Genomic DNA, 21,971 nt, shown 5'->3' with positions numbered 1-21,971 from the left:
TCAGAGTCACTATTAGCCACCACTCACCGTCGCCCAGTGCTTCATCTCGCAAGCTCTCAAATAGGATCAAATTTGGCACCGTCTGTGGGAACTCTTACCTGAATCTGAGACTACATGATGGAGGACACTGGAAAGCCTAACACTATTACTCTGACCCAAGAAGACTTGGAGTTGCTCATCAACTCCATGGTTCAAAAAGCATTACAACAGCAACATCAGTAGCAAGCAAACACTAGAGGTACCTTACCAGTAGCAATAAATCCAACGATCTTGACTACAAATCACCGTAAAAACAGAGGTATGGAAGAAGATGATGTGGCTTATATAACCCCTACTCCTATTTCCCCCACTAGACATCCTTGGGCATTCTTTCGCACTCCTATGGAACAAGGAGGACGAAAGCCGGTGTTGCAAGAATCCTCTGATGAGGCACCAATAAAGGAAAAGAGCAAGGGAAAGATGATGACCAGTGATAGCTCTCCTGAGAGAATTGTTACTCCGTTCTCTTAGAGAGTTCTTGATGGTCTATTGCCAAAGTGTTATCAGAATTTGAATGTCAGAGAATACTCTGGAACTACAGACCCAGAGGATCATCTTGCTAAATTTGAGAACGCCGCTTTGCTACAGCAATTTTCTGATGGGGTTAAATGTCGAATGTTCCTTTCCACCCTTGGTGGAGCAGCCCAAAGATGGTTTAAACGCTTACCAGAAGGCTCTATTCGACATTTCAAGGATTTCTGTAAAGTATTTCTGCATCATTTCTCTAGCAATTGAAGATATCATAAGTCCCCTTGGAGTCTTTTCTCTATCAAACAAGGGCCTAAGGAAAGCATCAGAGCATATATTAAGAGGTTTAATCAGGTAGCTATTGATGCTCCTAATGCTACTACAGAGATCTTGGTAAGTTCTTTCTTTCAAGGCCTCAACAATACGGTTTTTTCAAGGACTTAGTGCGTAATCCCCAACCAATTTTGATTTATTGATTGAGCGAGCTACTGAATTCATTAATGTCGAAGAAGCCCAAGTAGCTCGTAAGAAGGAGAATGTAGTGCATGTCTCAACCATAGTCCACGAGGGAGCTGTAGCTCCTGTTCATCTGCCAAGGGGGCCTCGCAGAGCTCCCCCTCCACACCGTCAGCCCGAGCGAAGATCGCAAGTAGTCCATCATGTAGAGATGCCACAAGAAGTCCCTCGAAGATGGTGCACCTATCATATGTCGGGTACTCACTATACTGAAGATTGCTTTGCCCTGAGGAACCAAAGGACAAATAACAATCGTTATCGTCGACGATCTCCCAACCGACAACCCTACCAAAGGTAGAATAATCCGCCTAAGCGTGAATATCAGGCGACTGAGACACAACAGGGGGCATTACAATTGCCACGTGGGCCATCTCGGGCACATGAACTAGCATAGCTCGAGATAGCGATTGCTCAACAGAAAGAAAACTGGAGCAATGCCGCCCGAGGAAATATTAATATGATAACGGGCAGACCTACTGATGGTGATTCTAATCGGGCAAGAAAGGCACACGCTCGGCGACTGCAGATCCATGCAGTTGGATGTAGCACAGAAAAAGTAGCGGGTCTAGAGATTAGTTTTGGTCCTAAAGATCTGGAGAGGGTAGAAGTACCCCATGACGACGCTCTTATAATAAAAGCTGTCATACCTAACTATAATATTTCCCGTACTTTTATTGATACTGGTAGCTCTATCAATATTACTTTTAAAAAAGCTTTTGACCAGTTGCAGATAGAGCCAAGCGAGCTCCAACCCATGGTAACTCCTCTTTATGATTTCATGGGCAATGAAGTTCAACCATTCGGTCAGATAAAGCTAGCTATTTCTTTAGGGGAGGAGCCCCTAATGAGAACCAAGAGATCCTATTTCATGGTGGTGGATGCACCTTCTGCATATAACGTTATACTGGGTCAACCGACCTTGAATGAGTTTCAGGCAGTCGTTTCTTCTTTCTACCAGAAGGTGAAGTTCCCCGTTGACGACCAAGTGGGAGAAGTCCGTGGAGATCAATTACTCGCACAGAAATGCTATGTGGAGATCATCTGAACAAAAGCCAATGTCGCTTGCAAAACTCAGAGGATGGAAGTTAATGCTATCCAGGAGAAACTGCCCAGTTTGATATATGAAGAAAAGGAGGAAGTACAAATACAAGTCAGGCAACTAGAAATTATAACTTATGTGGCAGCCGACTTGGACCTTCCACTTAAAACTGAGTTGATACAATGTTTGAGCCAGAATAACGACGTTTTTGCATGGACTCCCAAGGAGGTTACAGGTATTTCTCCTCTAGTAATGGAACATTCATTACATGTTTATCCTGATGCTAGGTCTGTTAAGCAAAAGAAAAGAGACTTTGGGGCCGACTAAAACCATATCATTAAGGAAGAAGTGGATAAGCTACTGGAGGCGGGATATATTCGGGAGGTACAATTTCCTAGCTGGTTAGCCAATGTTGTCCTGGTACCTAAACCAGGAAATAAATGGAGAGTGTGTATCGACTTCTAGGACCTCAACAAAGCTTGCCCAAAGGATTACTATCCTCTACTGCGCATTAACCAAGTGGTGGACTCTACCGTCGGATGCGAATACATTTGTATGATGGATGCTTACCAGGGCTATCATCAAGTACCTCTTACTAAGGACGATCTGGAAAATGTTAGTTTTATTATAACTGAAGGTACCTATTGTTATAGGGTTATGCCTTTTGGACTAAAGAATGCAGGGGCGACCTATCAGAGGCTTATGAACAAAGTCTTTCAGAAATAGATAGGGAGAAATATGGAGGTATATGTGGATGATATCTTGATTAAATCTCCTCAGGCTGTTGATTTGTGCAAAGATGTAGAGGAAACATGACGAACCTTAAGACAATATGGACTCAAGCTCAATCCTGGCAAGTGCTTGTTTGGAGCCAGAAGTGGCAAATTCCTGGGCTATATGGTGACCGAGCGAGGGATAGAAGCAAATCCCAACAAAGTTCGAGCAATCCAGGATATGGAGCCCCCACGCAATATGAAAGAAGCTTAAAGGCTAACTGGGTGAATCACTGCGTTATCCCGCTTCATCTCTTGCTCAGCCGACCGAAGTTTTCATTTCTTTAAGATATTTCGGAAGGCCAATAAATTTCAGTGGGATGAAGAATGTGACAACGCATTTCGAGAATTAAAAGATTACTTGTCAACCCTACCTGTGTTAGCTAAGCCTGTAGTAGGAGAAACCTTATGGGTTTACCTTTCAGTAAATGAGCATGCTGTAGGCTCAGTACTGGTGAGGCAGGAGGGTAAGGAACAACAACCCGTGTATTTTTCAAGTACTATTGAAAGGAGCCGAGTGTAGATGTACTACACTCAAGAAGTTAGCTTATGCCTTGGTCTTAACATCTAGAAGATTGCATCCTTACTTCTTATCGCACGCAATCATAGTACTAACTAATAGCACTCTTGGCCGAGTGCTCCTTAATCCAGAAGCATCCGGGCGATTGATCAAGTGGACAACTGAGCTTAGTAAATATCTAGACAAAGTCTTTCAAAGAAATTGAATATTTAATTTTCTTTCTGAAAATTCTAGGTCTAACTAGTCAAGTGTGAATCAAGTCTAGGTCCTTATCTACCATAGTCTAAACATGTATAGTGAGAGCAATAAAGCAAGCATCAAACAAGTCTATCTAATGATAAAAATAGTTTTTCTATTAGCTCCCCCTAGATCATAGCATTGATAGGGTCTATCAAGTAGTGAATTTGATCCTTAGGGAACCAATATTGATCAAGTCCAACTTGATTAATCAAGTTTGACTTGGGGACCCATGCTTGGACTATTCTTTTATTGATACAATTAACAAGAGATAAATATGATTTAAATTTGCGTTTAGCTTTATATTCAAGTTCGGATCGATTGTATACGACTTTTTTTTTTTAAAATCAGATCAAAATTCTTGGAACCCAAGGTGAACAGTTCCAATATTTCCTTCAGTTCCTTAATTTGACTTTTCAGTCTAGAATTTTCTTCCTCAAGTTGTTGGACTTGAGTTGAAGTTCCAGTCTGAACAGGTTCAGTCAAGGAGCTTGAGTTAGTCACTTTCTTAAGGGTTGTTACCTCCTTTTAAAGTGATTTGACCCGGATATTGGATTTAGCTAACTTGCGCATGAGATAATTCACTAAGTTATATAGTTTATCTATTTGAGAAGAACTTACAGTGGGGTTAGGCCCTTCATAAATGGATACAAATCTGTGGCTTCTCTCGGGCTCTATTTTCGACTCGCTCTTGATTTCAGATTTGTCGACTTGTTCTCGGGCCGTAAGTGCGAGGAAGCTCATCTGCTCAACATCTTCGTCAGAATCTTCTGACGAGGATTCATCCCATGTCGCCTGCAGTGCCTTCTTTTTCCATTGCTTCTTTGTTTTCTTCTAGTTTGGATAGTTGGCTTTCATGTGTCCCTTTTTGTTGCAATCGTAGCACGTTACTTCGAACTTGACTTTTGAATTCAGTTGTACTATCTTTGGATACATCACCTTCTTTATGTCCTTTTTGGTGAATCCTTTCTTCTTTTTGGAGTTTTTATACTAGGTTAACTAGCTCGACAGTGATCTCATCATCGTCGTCTTCTGAGTCCAATTCATCTTCGGACTCAGGTTTGGTCCGACGCTTGGTTTTTGGTTCCCGTGTTCTGCTTGTTCCTGCAATCAAAGCAATATCTTTCTCGACCCGAGTAGTATTAGTTTGTTCATGAATCTTGAATTTAGATAATAACTCATCTAATTTAATTAAGGAAAGATCTTTGGATACTTTGTAAGCATCTACCATGGATGCCCATAAAATGTTCCTCGGAAATGCATTGAGCGCATACCTAATGACATCACGGTTTTTCACCTTCTGACCAATTGAGTGGAGGTCATTGAGCAGGTCTTGAATGTGCGCGTGAAGTTGGCTTGTCGATTCACCTTTCTACATTTTTATATTATATAGTTTATTTAATATTAAATCATGTTTGCTTACCTTCATGTCAGAAGTTCCCTCGTGCAGCTCGATTAATTTTTCCCACAGCTCCTTTGCGCTTGAGAACGGGTCGACTTGGTTCAACTCTTCTTTTGTCAGGCCGCATTGTAGAGTCTGAGTAGCCTTTGCGTCAGCCTCAATCTTCTTTCTTGTTGGTGCATCTCATTTGTCACACAGGACGAGGACTCCATCTTCAGTGGGATATGCGAATCTCGTATAGATGATTATCAATGTCTCAACTTGCATCTTAAGGTGGTACTCCATTCGGCTCTTCCAATAGCCGAAGTCTTCGCTAGAAAAGAGGGGAGGACGTGTAGTGCTATAACTTTCTTGGTGTGCTATTACAGAAATCTTGTAAACAATATAAAAAAAAACTTGTACCAAGACTTGGTCTTAGATTAGTAATGCGGGATAAAGAATTTAAATAAATGAACTCGAGTGATGTTGCACCAACTTCGAGAAGGAATAAATCTTGATTGTGATAAAACTGATAGAAATACGACAACTGTGCCGATTCCGATCGACTTCGAAAAAAAATATAAACACTAATACCACGAAAAAATTACTTGAATGGTAGTTTCACCGATTCAAAGTGACCCCGCTCTGATACCAATTGTAGGATCATTGCGCTAGAGGGGGTGAATAGTGCTTGTAGCCAATTCGTTTAAAAAAACACGATCGGAGATAATGTAGCGGAAAGAAAAACAGAAAGAAAAACAAACAAACCTAACATAGTTTGTTTTTATTTGGTTCGATGTTTGTGACGACTCCTACTCCAAGGCTCGCGATTAGGGGTGAGTATTCAGTTAATTCGGTTAATTTGGTTAATTTCATATTAATTTTGTATAATTTTTTTATTATTTTTTAAACAAATTTTGTTAATTCGGTGTTAATCGATATAATCTATTTTTAATTTAATTTGGTTAATCCGATTTTAACAAAACTTTGATTTGATTCGATTAGCCAACATTAAATCAGTTTTCGATTAATTTAGTTAATTTATATACCGAATTAACCGAATACTCACCCCTACCCGCGATTGTTGATCACTTTCGTTGGGCAATTCACTATTAGTTCGACAAATCTTTACAAAGACGAGTACAATAGATTTATAATTTAAGTGTTGTAATTAAAAGTATACCAACAACTTCTGGAGATTTGGAAGATTGTGCTTTCAGTTGTTGAAGTCGTGTCACTCAGTCGTCGGAGTTGTGATGCTCGGTCATTGGAGCAGGGTCACTCGATCGTCAGAGTCACATCGTGGAGTTGTAGGAACGTCTTTGGAGTAGCGGCAAGAAAGTAATCGCGAATCAAAGTTATGCCCTTGTCTCTTGGTGGAATGTTGCTTATATAGGTTGTTCCAGGCGCTTGGATCCCTTCAGGGGGCCTGGACCATGACGTCAGCCCGTCCAATTAGCGCGCTCCAACCTGGCGAAGGGATAGATTTTGGCATTCCGGGCGCCCGAACCAGTTTTTTCAGCACTTTATTTTATGCAAAATAAAGTTAGTCCAGGCAATAACCAATATCCAAAATATGAATTTTACTATGAATTTGACAGCCTTAGACTGCCCGATTCTGACTTTGAGTTTCGCTGAAACTCTAGGTCGAACTAACGACTACTATTCCCTCCTCGGGGGAACGCACCCTCACCTACTCCTCTTAGGAGAGTTTACCTTTTGTCAAATCGATCCTCCAGATCGTCTGGACTTTTGTTCAGCGTTCGAGACTTCAAGTCTTCATGCTGAACGCCCGCTCCATGGTCCGTCCAGACTTCCACCTGGTTCGTGATCACCAGAATTTTTACCTAGAGTCCCCGACTCTAGGATTTCGCCTAAAGTGCTTGACCCGCCAAGACTTTGTTTTACCTAACCGTAGTTAGGACTTTCCACTTGCCTAGAATCCACTAGGACTTTTGCCTAATAACACTTAGGATTTTTCTACAAGCTCATTCACACTTATTAGACAATATGTAATCTTAACTTTAGACCCTTTGTCATAATCAAAACTTAGGTTCAATCGTCTGGTGCTCCCTGCACAACATAAGGGTCAAATGAGTACTATATCACCTTGTCCTTTTAAGAGCCTAAAATCCCGCGGACTTGGACTTAGTTAGGATCGAGATCCTTCAAGCTACAATAGTCGACTCCCCTTTATACAAGGATCGAGCGAGTATCGTATCGTCTTATCCTTTTTAGGGTCCATACTCCCCTGGACTTAGACATAATCAAGGTCGAGATCCTATGGGCTACAGTAGCAGAATCTTTTTTGTACAAGGGTCAAGCAGGTACTATATCACCTTGTCCTTTTCAAGGAACAAACTCTTATGGACTTCGACATAGTCAGGATCAAGATCATCGAGGTCGTGGTAGCAGACTCCCCTTTATACAAGGGTTGAGCAAGTACTATATTGTCTTATTCTTTTTGGGCTCAAACTCCCCCAGACTTGGATGCAATCAAGATTGATATCCTTTAGGCTATGTTAGTGGACTTCCCTTCATACTGTTAGTACCCTAACATAGTTTGGATGTGATCAACCAAGTCAGATTAGGTCCTGTTAGTTTTTAACCCCTGTGTCTAAGTGTACAGGAACTTAGGATCACAGGAAGTAGAGCGAAAGACGCGGGATAGCGAGAAGGAAAGCATGGGAGAGAGTCGACGGACTCGGTCTATCCTAAGGATGAGTTGTTGCGGAAGAGTACGCGGGCAGACGAAAAGGAGGCGAGCGGCATTTTCAAGGACGAGAAGTCGAAGCAAAAGATTGCTTGAAGGCAATAAGTTGGGTTCGAATGAGCCCTATTTCGGATGACCGATATCACCCAAGTGAGCGTGAGTCAGAGTTGAAGATCCGAACCAATGCGAGTGGAACTAGAGAGGAAGACGGGAATCGAAAATCAACAAAATGCTGACTTTTCGGTCTAGAGCACCCAAGCTAGTCCGGGGCGCTTGGACCTATCCGAGGTGCCCGGACTCCCGAACTCTGGGTGCCCGGAATCGTTCTAGACGCTCGGAACCGAAATTATCCAAAATGCAATGTGGCACATTGGATTGTGACAGGGATAAAGTTTTATCTCCCTGGAGGTGCCTGGAACCCTTCCAAACGCCCCGACCAGAGCTATAAATACAGCCTTGATCCTAATGGTTCAAAACAATACTTGTAAATGCTTCTAGTTTGTTCTACTAATTGTTTGTGAGCCATCAACACTGTAAGAGGCTTCTCCACCTAAAGGAGACTGTTTATTGAGCTTTCAACTTCCTTGGATTAACAACTTCTCCGGTTGTAACCAAATAACCCCTTCGTGCCTCTACTCTTAGTTTACTTCTTAAACTTATTTTATGCAAGTGTTAGTTTAATAAAGATATAAAGTTCGAGGAAGGTTCGTCTTTCTTTGCAGGGCTATTCACCCCCTCTAGCCGGCCGCCAAGAGGCCTTCAATTGGTATCAGAGCTGGTTCACTTCAGGAGAATTAACCTCTAAATGAAGCACACGGGATAGTCGGACCGAGTATCAATCCACCGAAGTTTGAGGGGAAATTCATGAGTTGGAAGAAAAAGATGGAGGTATTTTTCAAAATAGATTTTGAATTATTAATAAATTATGAAATATGGTTTTGTAGTTCTAAAAGACAAAGAAGAATATCAGTGGACGAAGAAAGAGCAAGTCGACTTTGTGATAAACGGTAAAGCAGAGTTTCATCTGCTTAGTATTTTACCACCTCAAAAAGTCAACCGTATCAGAGCCTATAAGTCAACTAAGGAGCTCTGAGAGAAATTCCTAGAACTACATGTAGGGACCTCGAAGGCAAAACTAGCGAGATAGGACCTGCTCCAAAACCAGATCAGCAACCTCCGATTAAAAGAAGGCGAAACCGTCGCACACCTCCACTCAAGAATCAAAGAGTTTATCACCGAACTCACAAAACTCGGAGAAAAGGTAACCAACCAAGATTCACCAAGGTACGCACTTAACACATTTTCTAGGACTCCAGAATGGTCGACCTTAGTAGATGCGTATTTTATCTCTAAGGATTTAGAGGTAAGCACTTTAGAAGAACTTTTTTTAACTTTTGAAATTCATGAGTCAAGATGTGTAGATCTAAGGAAGGAATCAAAGCAAAACATTGCCTTAAAAGCTAAGATGGACAAACCAAATTCTAAGACATCACTTGATGATGACGAAATGGTATTAATGGTAAGGAGATTTAAAAACCTATTTAAATCCAATAAGTTTAATCAAGCGCAGTGTAAGAGAAGAAAAAGAAAGGTAACATGCTACCACTGCAATGAAGAAGGGCACGTAAAAGACAACTACCCTAAACTAAAAAGCAAGGACAAGAATAAGGACACAAGCACAGACAAGAGACCAACCCAGAAAAGGCACAAGAATCTAAAGGTAACATTGGACGAAATGTCGTCTAAGTCAGAGATCGAAGCCCTCGCCGGACATGCGCTAGTGGCAAGTCACCAAGAAGATGAGGATGAAGCAAGATTGTCTGAATGAGCATCGAGAGCATTGATGAAGGGGGAGGGACATCATAAGAAAGCAGCACTTCAGAGGGAGCTTCAGATTGCGGGATCGACAAGGTAAGTCAGGTATGGTCTCTTCCTCCTGACAAGTCATTTCAGTTTATAAAACACTTATCGAAAAATCACTGTAAATTAGAAAAAGAAAATAAAGAGTTAAAATCAACCTTAGCTATATCTTGTCGATTAGAAGATCTTGACAAGATTAAAACTGAAAATGAAAAATTAAAAATTGAGAATGCAAATTTAAAGGATCAAATAGAAAACTTAAAATTTTTTGTATGTTTAAATTTATCTACTTCAACTTTCAGGAACTATAAAGGATTAAATTGGTAATTTAGATATTACAAGGGAAAAATTAGAAAATTATCTAGGAAATATATGTTAGGACCAAAAGTAGCTAGAGGGGGGGTGAATAGCTCGTCGCGTGCTCGTTGCTCGGTGTTGCTTGTTTCTTCAAGAATGCGCAGCGGAAAATACATAAACAAACACAAACACGCTAACACTAGGAGTTTACTTGGTATCCACCTCCAACGGAGATGACTAATCCAAGGATCCACACCACGCACGCACCCTCCACTATGAAAACACTCCTTTTCGGTAACTACCGAGGGCGGAGAAGCCCTACAAGACTCTCAGTACAAGAAGAAGAAAGGGTAGTAAAGAATAAGCAAAAGCTTACAAGAAATGCAGTAAAAACCCTAGCTTCTTCTTCTTCTCGTTGCAACTCGCCTCTTGACTTGGATGAACCTCCAAGAACCTTCAAGAACTGGCGGTGAGGAGCTTAGAGAGTGCTGGGGAGGAGCTGTGATGAATCTGGAATGAATCGGTGAAGTTCTGTCGAAGGAAATGCACGCCAACGGCTTAAAGCGATGCTAACGGTCGAATCCCAATCGATTGGAATGCTCCCAATCGATCGGGGAGGCTTTATGTGCTCTGGAAAAACTTCGGATCGATCCACGGATCGATCCAAGGCTTATCGCGCGAAGCAGCAGCGTCCCAATCGATCCACGAATCGATTGGGACCTCTTGATCGATCCACGGATCGATCCAGAGAGGATCTGTTAGTGGGGACTCACCGGATCGATCGGTGGATCGATCCAGATCTTCTGGATCGATCCACTGATCGATCCAGATCTACTGGATCAATCGGCTGATCAATCCAGATCTTGGTTTTTGCCCAAAACCAAGCCCAAAGCCCCCTAAACCAACATCTAGTCAACCATGACTTGTTGGTACATAAGACCTAGCGTCCGGTCACCCTTGGCCAGCTAGGACTCTCTCACCAAGTGTCTGGTCAATTCCTTTGACCCACTTGGACTTTTCTCTTCTTGCCAGTATCCGGTCACTCCCTAAGACCTACTTGGACTTTTCTTCCTCGTGCCAAGTATCCGGTCAATCCCTTTGACCTACTTGGACTCTCACCAGATGTCTGGTCAACCTTGACCCATCTGGATTTCTCTTGCCTGGCTTCACTCACCAGGACTTTCCCAATTGCCTAGATTCACTCACTAGGTCTTTCACCTGGCTTCACTCACCAGGATTTTTCTCCTGCCTAGCTTCACTCACTAGGACTTCCCAATTGCCTAGCTTCACTCACTAGGTCTTTCACCTGGCTTCACTCACCAGGATTTTCCTCCTGCCTAACATCCCAGTTAGGACTTCCCAGTCAAGTATCCGGTCATCCTTGACCTACTTGACTCTTCTTCAATCAATATCTTATTGTCAAACATCTAAACCCAAACCAAGACTCAGCTTGGTCAACCAGGTCAACCTTGACCTGAGGGATGTTGCACCAACAATATATTCCTCAGAAATTTTTAATTAACTAGTAGGAAGGAACCTATATTTAGTTCCAAAATCATATTTATATTGAATGTTTCTTTTGGGACTTGGGGCTTTCAGAAAGAAAGTTAAATATTTAATTTCTTTAAAAGACTTTGTCTTGAAAGTGGTTGTTATTCCAATAACCAAGAAGGCTTAGTGCCTCGCCACAGCTTGGAAGTCAATTATCGAAATAAATGTTTAATTGACTTACTGTAAAGCAGTAAACTAATACTTTAAATTATTTTTTAAAATTTCTATTAGAAAAATTCTGATTGTTAAAATTTATTTAATAAAAATCATATTTGTTAGAGTGATTTTAGCAAACTTATTTTTCTATGAAATTTAATCTAGACAATTTTTTGAATTTTTTTTTTGTTAGAAAATTTTCTATGAATTAGTTATCAAAGTGTAATTTTTTTTTAAAAAAAATTACTTCAACTTTTTTTGAAAATATTTTTTCCTATTCAACCCGTATTAAATTTATCATCAATTAAAAGAGTCTTTTTCAATTTTTATTTTAAAAACCTGAGTTTTTGAAACTTAACCTTTCATTTTTTTTCTTTTTCCTTAGACTTTAAATTTAGATTTTCCAAAATCAATTCAAAGTACCATATTTAATGTGATCAAAGGGGAAGAAGGGAAGATTAAGTCTAGGGGAGAATAATTTAATTTTTTTTTGCACATTATTGAGTTGCAAATTTATTACCTTATTATTATTTCTTTATGTTTGTTTACCTAACTTAACTTGGGTTGTTCACATCAAAAAGAGAGAGATTGTTAGTATCCCAACGTAGTTTTGATGTGATCAACCAAATCAGGTTAGGTCCTATTAGTTTTTAACCCTTGTGTCTAAGTGTGTAGAAACTTAGGAGCACAGGAAGTCAAGCGAAAGACGCAGCTAGTGAGAAAGACGACACGAGAGAGAGTCGACGGGCTCGATGCGTCTGAGGGACGAGGTGTTGCGAAAGAGTACGCGAGTGGATAAGAAGGAGATGCACGACGTTTCTTAGGGACGAGAAATCAGAGCGAAAGATTGCTCGAAGGCTGGAAGTTGGGTTCGGGAGACCCCTATTCCAGATGGCCGAGATCACCCAAGTGAGCGTGAGCCAAAGTGGAAGACCCAGACCAATGCGAGTTGAACCAGAGCGGAATACCTGGACCGAAAGTCAACAAAATGCTGACTTTTTGGTCCGGGGTGCCCTAAGCTAGTTCGAGGCACATAGACCTATCCGAGGGGCCCGAACTTAGTCTAGGCACCCAGACTCCGAGCACCTGGAACCTGGGTTCCAAGAACCAAAATTTTTCCAAAACACAACGTGGTGCATTACGTTGCAATAGGGATAAAGTTTTATCCCCCTAGAGGCATCTGGAAGCCTTCCAGGCACCTCGATTAGGGTTATAAATACAACCCTGGTCCCGATAGTTCAAAAAAATACTTGTAAACACTTGTATTTTGTTATACTAATTATTTGTGAGCCATCAATGCTGTGAGAGGTTTCTCTGTCTGAAGGAGACTATTTATTGAGCTTTCAATTTTCTTGAATTAACAACCTCCCTGGTTGTAACCAAGTAACCTCTTCGTGCCTCTACTCTTAGTTTACTTCTTAAACTTATTTTATGCAAGTGTTAGTTTAATAAAGCTATAAAGTCCGAGGAAGGTTCATTTTTCTTTATAGGGCTCTTCACCGCCCCTCTAGCCGGCCGTCAAGGGGCCTTCACATACAAGGGTAGAGTGAGTATCCTATCGTCTTATCCTTTTCACGACCTAAACTCCCCTGAACTTGGACTTACTCGGGGTTAAAATTTTTCAGGCTACGATAGAGGAGTCCTTTTCATACAAGAGCCGAGCGAGTACTATATTGTCTTGTCCTTTTTATGGCTCAAACTTCCCCGGACTTAGACATAGTCGGGGTTAAGATATTTCAAATTGTGGTAGTATAAGGGTTGAGTGAGTATCATATCACCTTGTTCTTTTCAGGGACTAAACTCCCCCAGACTTGGATGTAGTCAGCGTTGAGATATTTTAGGCTATGGTAATGGACTCCCCTTTGTACAAGGGTCGAGCGAGTACTGTATCGCCTTATCCTTTTTAAGGCCTAAACTCCCTTGGACTTTGATATATCAAGGTTGAGATCCTCCATGCTACGGTAGTGAACTCCTCTTCGTACAAGGGTCGAGTGAGTACCGTATCGCTTTATCCTTTATAGGGCCTAAACTCTTCTAGACTTGAACAAAGTCAGGGTTGAGATCCCAACTTTTACAAGCATAACAGAGAACAACACCTCCCAAACATCTGTTATATGGACAAAAAACTATTACAAAAAGATAGGTACATTTTAAAAGTCAGTAGCATCTTCATCATGGATGCTCTTATTAATCTTCAAAATATCGATAACTTGGAAGGTGAGTTAGCGGGAAGCTTCTCGTTGTCTACTAACTACTTTAAGGTGTCATCGATGCTATATCATACCATTCGAATGAAGCAAGTATTCACCATATCATAAAATTCATTCGATTGAAGGAATTTTTTTTTTCTGAGGGTCCAATGCTTGTCTTCTCCTGTCTGGTGCTCCTTAAGCTCAAATACCTGACCTTATAATTGATCTTTCTAGGTGTCCAGCTTCTCTACAGAAGCTTGTAATTTTGTCAGGGAGACCTCCTAGCCCCGCACCTCAGCCCGGGCATTTTCAATTGCAATAAGAGCAGCCTCCAAGACATAGTGACAACCCTTCGCCCAAGCTTTAGCCGATTTGGCATCCCTCGAGTAACTCCTAGCTCCACCTTCATAATCCCTAGCTCTTGTTGATTGACATCTAAACTAGTCTGAACAACTACCTCCTTAGCTACAGTAGCTTCCAATTTCATTTGATGATAAGCTACAGTAGTCGTCAACGTATCTATCTTTACCTGCAGTTGACTCACTCTATGTGTCAAGCTAATTCTTTCAGTTGTCGCCTCCGCTATCCCCCTCCTTAGTTGGGTGATTGTCGCTTGATCAAAAGCAGGGTCTCTTTGTAGTTGCTTCAAGCGATCAATCAATTATTTCCTGTTGAGCTGCATCCAGAATCTCTTGGGAAGGAGCTACAGCTAGCTAAGCCTCCAGTTCATTTATGCGGGTCTTCAGATCTCGATGCCCCTGGTCAATCTCAGGATATCATTGGCCGAATATCATCAACTGAGACATGTGCTTGGCCCCATCTTACAAAAGCTCCTCTGCTAAAGCTTGGATGGGCATGTCTTTGACTGTTGCTTCCTCGTTCTTCCAGGCAAGGGTTGTTGGACGGTAAATAGAAAGGTATATCCTATGCTCTACTTGGATTGGGTCTTAGGCAAACTCCACAAGAGGGACGCCTTTATTTGGCAAATCCTCGGGGACGTGTGACGAGCTCATTCCCACAAGAAGAGTTCTTGATTCAACAGGAGGATGGGATGTTGAAGTTCTAAGAGGGGGAGAGAAGTGCATCAATGGAAGAGCAGTGGTAATCAGGCAACCTACTAATCTAGTGAGCATTGACGATTTGACAGGGATTTTCTACAAGGATGGAGGGGCCTACTTGTTCTGTCGAGGGACCAGACAGACAACACATTTTCCTCAAGATTTTGATAGGAGCATCTGATTCCGCGGATGAAGTCGGTTGAAGCATTAGGTCGACCAGTAGGAGATCACTACCCTCCTATCGGGCTTGGCGCCCTTGCCGCTGGTCAAGAAGTCCCCTCCATTGGGGCTGCAACTGGGGCTGGTGATGCTCCTTCCTTGGGAGTTGCCTCAATAAGGTCTAGAATTTCCATATGGTGTGCTTCCAACTCTGTGGCCGTAAACTTCATCACCTTGTTAAGAGATACCCTCATCATTTTATCAGCTGCAAAAGATAACATGTTTTCAATTAGACATCAAATCTTGTGAAGATGAGAATTCTTACCGAATGAAGCAATGAGAGGAGCTGGTAGGGGGTTAAGACCAAACATGTGCAACAGTCCTTCCTCAAGTAGGATATTGTTACTGAATTGCAAACCAAATAGCTTCTAGGACGCACTATGGTAGCCCTGCTCCATATGGTAGTCTTACAAAGTTAGAGGAGGAGGCAATTCCCATTACCAGTGAGTTGTCAAGGAGATGGAACCTAGGGGGTTTAAAAAAAAGAATTGGAGTTTCAATCCCTTATGGGATGAAGGGAGCTCCTTAATCAAATTAATCCTCGAACGAGAAGAAAAGAAGAAGATTCCATCCTCCATTTTTTTCAGGTAAAAGAAAAAAAATGAAAAAAAAACGAGGAGAAAATGGAATGTAATACAAGCGAAAGAGAATCATGACTCTAGTCAAAATATGAAAGGAATTGGGGCCAAGTTGTGATAACGGGACATGAAAATATTGTAACACTTCAATGAAAAAAGCAGAGATAGGAAAACGTAGACCACTCAGCATGTGACTTTGGAAGAAGGTTACAAAACCTGGAGGAGGATGGTCTAACCTATTGTTATCATTCAGAAGTCTTAATAGATAATCATTTGGGACTCCATAAACCATCCTCAATTGATTAAGAGATGCATCAGTAAAACTCAAAGCAATCGATCTATACCAAAGAGCGGAAGAGGATTCCCCAGCCATGGGAGGCACTACAAGGGATTGATGAAAGAAATGGTCATAAAAATAGATTGAAATCACTTACTAGGTGGAGAAGAAAACTTGAAGACGAAGAATAAGAAGATGCGACGATGAGAGAATCAACAATTGCATACAAAAGCATTTTTGTCTGACTTAATATAGCTTGACTTATTCAAGAGAGATTGTTAGATCTCTGTTGTTAAAAGTTGGGATAGATTTTGCATCGTAGGATTGAGCATATGGGACAAATAAAAACTCAAGGTAATCATTACCTATTAAAAGACGTTTAGTTTTCTTTATCACGAGTCCCATCATATTAATGTGATGCAATCTCGGAGGTACATAGGTGCATTTTGGGCTCAGTTATCAAGATGGATGATGTAGACGGTGTGCTTAAAAGGAGTGGCTAGATGCATTAAAGAACATAATAACCGAAACATGCTTGCATTTAATGCACAATTTCTTCATAAATATAGATTATAGTTTAGCTAGTCGGACTTTTGCCTCTTTGACTAGATTTGAAGAGGAGACTTATGATCTAGGGAATGATTAGTAGGCAACACATAGATAAGAGAGGATTGGTAAACACTGCTGAGGTGGTTCCAACAGGAAGATTTAGGGCTTCCTGGCTCCTAGCCCTTCGCCTCCTGGCTTCTTAGTCTCTTGGTCTTTTAGGCCTCCCGGCTCCTCAGCCTCCTGACCTCTCGGATCTCCCAGATTCTATCCTCTTGATTCTCTACTCCTTAGTCTCCTGCCTTCTTGAGCTTCCTGGTTCTTGGCCTCTCGAACTCCCAGCTCCTGACCTCTCAACTCTCGACTCCTTAGCCTCCTGACCTCTCGACTCTCAGCTCTTTAACCTCCTGGCCTCTCAACTCTTGAATGGCGAAGGACCATTTTAGAAAAAAAATAACCATTGTGCCAATCTTGGATTATTACAGAAAAACACAGCGATGTGAATAAATCTTATATTATTTAAGAAATTAAATAATAACAACGCAATGATCGAAATAGAAGGAAAAATCTATTAATCTTGGTTATTTTAGGAGAAAGGTAGTGACATGAATAAATCAGAGATTATTCAAGGAATTAAATAATGACAAACATAAGAATCGGAACGAGGGGGAAAGGTATGCTCTCTTTATAAAAAAAAAGTCCTTTCCAGTATCCAAAGTACACATATGCACACCCATGTATATCAAAACCTTAATAACCATCCTCTTCATCCTCTAAGTTGAGCGTCTGAGTGACTACGCTGGGGAACACCTGACCATTGTTCTTGTTGGTGCAATTAGCACCAATGAGCAAACTCATGTTTTGATCAATGACAAGTGGACTAAAGTCAGATGTTGTGTGATCTAGCCTTGTTACCAAGTGTGCAGGACTTGAAGGGTCTATAGGACCTGACACCATGTTGAAATCTAGCTAAGTTTGTTGGATCTGATTGCTGGTGGAAAGTCCAGATAGGTTAAGGAGTAACCTGATATATGGCGGGAAGTCTAGCTAGGTCCGTGGAACCTGACAGCTGGCCAAAATCCAGTTGGATCTATGGACCTGACAACTGGCACGAAGACCTTGTGGGTCAAAGGAAAGTCAATCGATTCTGTATGGTAAGTAAGATAAGTCACTAGAGGAGAGTGATCCAGTAAGGGTGAGTCCCCGATAGGACTGTGGGCACTGGTTAAGTTTATGTTCATTTTGAAAGTCTAAACTGAGACTATAACTAGATTCTGGTATTGAAAAGACAGTATCTAATTAATAATGTTATTATATATTGTGTTAACTTTGTTTTGTAGGTTCCACTTTATTTTTGGATTTACTCATTTTGTAGGATTAAAGTAGCAAAAACCAACCTCAGATGAATAATGTCCGAAGCACCTCAGAGGTGCTCTAGTGCTCTGAGGCGCCCTAGATCAGTCAGAGGTGCCTTTGAAGAGAGCAGGTACCACTCTGGATTTGGTGCAACCACCAATCAGACAGGGGTGAAATTCTTTTCTATTCTTTTGTTCATTCTTTTCTCTTTTTTTTTTTGGTTTTTCATAATATTCCAAACTAGTATTGTTACCTTTTTGAAAAATTTTTTCGTTGCAATTTAATCTGAATTGGTGCAACACCAATTCAGTTAATTTCTTTTAGTTTATTCCACACTGCTAATCCAAGACCAAGTCTTGGGACCCCTCGTCTATTTATTTAATTGTGTGCAGGTTAAAAAATGTCTCAAGTTGAAGGGTTCAGCACAGTACGTCCTCCCCTATGATTTCTCGTACTGAAAGAAGCGAATGGAGGTTTACCTGAAGACATATTTCGACCAATGGTTCATCGTCACCAAAGGCTACAAGGTGTCTGTCGACAACTTCGGAATTTCACTGGACCCAGAACAGTGTTCTCCGGACATGAAGAAAAAATCATCAACAGATTTCAAAGCACTCAACATGCCACAATGCGGACTGACGAAGGAAGAGTTGAACCGGGTAAGACTGCATTAAAATGCTAAAGAGTTATGGGACAAGCTGATCGAGCTACACGAAGGAACAAGCGACGTCAAGGTAATGAAACGCGACCTTCTTTTAAACGGATTATTTAATATTAAAATGTAGGAAGGAGAAACGGCGAGTCAGCTTCACGCGAGGATCAAAGACATCCTCAACGGACTCCACGCGATAGGCCATCAAATAGAGAATTGTGATCTAATCAAGTATGCATTAAATGCTTTTCCACATAATACTTTATAGGCATCAATCGTGGATGCCTACAAAATTTCAAAAAATTATCTAAGTTAAAGTTAGATGAATTATTTTGTGAATTAGAATTACACAAGCAAACTAACGCCGGGTCCGAGAAAGGTATTGCCTTACTTGCAAGTTCCACCAAGGAAAGAACGAAGACCATGTCTAAACATGAAGATGAGTCTGACCAAGATTCTGTAGACGAAGAATACCTGGTGAATCTGGTAAGGAAAATGTTTACCAGGAGGAAGAAGACCTTCAGCAAAAATGACCTGTAGAAGATCAACTCCCCAACCGAACCAAGGAACGTGACCTGCTTCGGGTGCAACAAGAAGGGCCACTACAAGAACGAGTGTCCGAGATTGAAAAGCGATAAGACGAAGGCAACCAAAAAGAAGGCTCTCAAAGCAACGTGAGACGACTCGTCCTCAGAGGAATCGGAGGCCGAAGACCAGAAGCACCAGAGTCACCTCGCATTGATGGCCCTCGAAGCAGAATAGGAGGACGAATCGGAAGACGGGTCCGAACCCGAATCGAGCCACGAGTCCGTACTCATTTCCGAAGGTCCCGAAGAGATATACTTTAATTTAAATAGAAAGTTCTTTAAAATTATTGCATGTTTAAATAGGAAATTAATTACAATAGAAAATGAAAACAAATTGCTCCTTGAGGAGAATCAAAACCTCAAGGAACAAATTACAAATCCAAATCCAATTCAAGACCTAACACTTGAGGAGGAAAATTTATCACTAAAAATAGAAATTAATAAATTAAAAGATCTCTTAGAAAAATTTACTACAAGATCTAAGAATTTAAAATTAGAATTTTAAATAATCAAAAAGCAATTTACAACAAAACCGGACTTGGCTACAAGTCAAGCTCAAATAAAACATTTAAATCGTTAATAACCCAACACAAACAATCAAGTAAAGCTTGGGTTCCGAAAGCGTGCTTAACCACGCAAGTAGGACTTAACCGATATTACATACCCAAAGAAAAAATATATTATGTAAAGTCAAATAAATCAAATCAAAACCAAAATACAAACTTAGACCAACAAATTCAAAATCTAAATATTTTAAAACCCCACAAAACTTAGAATATCATCAAGTCAATTATAACTATAAAAAGAACAGGCACAAACCAAAAACTAAAAATAAAAAATAAAGGCCAATAATTTAGGGGGAGGCTCCAGAATAGCTGACACCTCTAAAAATAATTTACTCGACAGGGTAACCAAACTAACCTACCCGACAGGGTAATTAGGACTAGTTAAAAAGGGGCAACAGTTTAACTTGACCTATGGTACTAGTGAAGTTTTGGATGATAGTACGTTAGGGAAACTATGTCTATGCATATCTAGGAAGATATGACTTCGACCTGGTGCATTTGGCTTAGTGGAACTAATTGAAGCTACCCTTTACGGATCTTAACCAGTTAGACCAAGGTTTTGTATTAAGTTAAGTAGATAGGACTATTTGGAAAACCTCGAAGGCATGGTTACTCTAATAATGTCCAAGTGACTCACCATAACCAGAAGTTTATATGAAGAATGTCTATTTATTGAGTTCAAAGTTAAACCTGAATCTAGCATAAAGTTAAACCAAACCCTAAAATTGAACCTAATTCATCTCATAAAATTATAAGACTCTCTGATTGAAAACATAGATCGGGTGAGATGACTAAGGATTTAAATAAAATTAATTAAATTAAATTAAATTTAAATTTAATTATTTTAAATTTAAATTGAGTTAAATTAAAATTAATTGAATTAAAATTAAATTATTTTAAATTAAAATTGAATTAAATTAAATTAAATTATTTTAAATTAAAATTGAATTAAATTAAATTTTTAATTAAAATTGAATTAAATTAAATTATTTAAAATTAAAATTAAATTAAATTATTTTAAATTAAAATTGAGTTAAGTTAAATTAAATTAAATTAAAATTAATTTAATTTAATTTAATTTAATTTAAATTAAATTATTTTAAATTAAAATTGAATTAAATTAAATTTTTAATTAAAATTGAATTAAATTAAATTATTTTAAATTAAAATTGAATTAAATTAAATTAATTTTATTTTTAAAATAGTTTTAAAAAAATTAAAATTATTTTAAAAATTCTTTTAAAAACTTTAAAAATTATTTTTAAAATTCTTTAAAAAACTTTAAAAATTATTTTAAAAATTATTTTAAAAACCTTGAAAATTATTTAAAAATATATTAATAATAATAATGATTTTATGATTACTCTTACCTAAACAAAATTGGAATCAAAACATAGGCTAACCTTCAACCCCTACTTATTGTAGGAAACCAAGTGGATCTTGGACAGTGGCTGCTCCAAACATATGACTAAGGATCGCACCAAATTCACTCAATTTACCTACAAAAGTTTAGGAACAGTTGTCTTTGGTAACAATGACAAACTCAAGGTAATTGGTATAAATAACATTGAGCTTAAAATTGACTTCATTATTACAAATGTTTTACTTGTTGAAAATTTCAAGTATAATCTCCTTAGTATAAAGTCAATTGTGTGACACCAGATATAAGGTTAGGTTTTTGTCTTCAGAATGTCTAATCAAGCACCTAGATAACCCTACGATAAGTCTAAAAGGGTTTAGAAAAGATAACATCTATGCGATTAACTTAACCACCTCTTCAATTAAGTGTTATTTAACACGAGAAGAAGAAACGTGGTTATGGCATAGAAGAATGTCATACACTAATTTCAGAAATATAAGTAAATTAAATGGATTAGGTAGAGGTTTACCAAAATTACCTGACTTGGACTCAACAATATGTAATGCTTGCCAACAAGGTAAACAAATAAAATCTACTCACAAACCAACTAATCAAACTCAAACCAACTCAATACTAGAACTTCTACATTTAGACTTATTTGACTTCCATGGGGTCAAATCAATAAATGAAAGTTTATATTATCTAGTAATAATAGATGATTATTCTAGGTTCACTTGGGTCAAATTCTTAAAAAATAAGGATGAAACTTTTGAAATTTTTACAAACTTTTGTAAACAAGTTGAAAATGAAAAAGACCTTAAAATTAAAAGAATTAGAAGTGACAACGGGGGAGAATTTAAAAATCATAAGTTTGATAAATTTTGTCTCGAAAATGGATATCATCACGAATTTTCGTGTCCTAAAACTCCCCAACCAAATGGAGTTGTAGAAAGAAAAAATGGAACTCTACTTGAAGCCTCTAGAACTATGCTGAATGAATACAATCTGTAATGACCCAAATTTCCTCATT

At 39.4% G+C, this 21,971-nt stretch overlaps 1 pseudogene; it reads right to left on the bottom strand.

Moving 5' to 3' along the window:
- Nucleotides 1–1,004: 1,004 nt before the first annotated feature.
- The window catches only part of LOC122048412, a 58,899-nt pseudogene continuing 37,932 nt past the window's right edge, over nt 1,005–21,971 (bottom strand).

The sequence above is a fragment of the Zingiber officinale genome, chromosome 2B (assembly GCF_018446385.1).
Source record: "Zingiber officinale cultivar Zhangliang chromosome 2B, Zo_v1.1, whole genome shotgun sequence".
NCBI lineage: Eukaryota > Viridiplantae > Streptophyta > Magnoliopsida > Zingiberales > Zingiberaceae > Zingiber > Zingiber officinale.
This window is presented reverse-complemented; position numbering and strand designations above follow the sequence as displayed.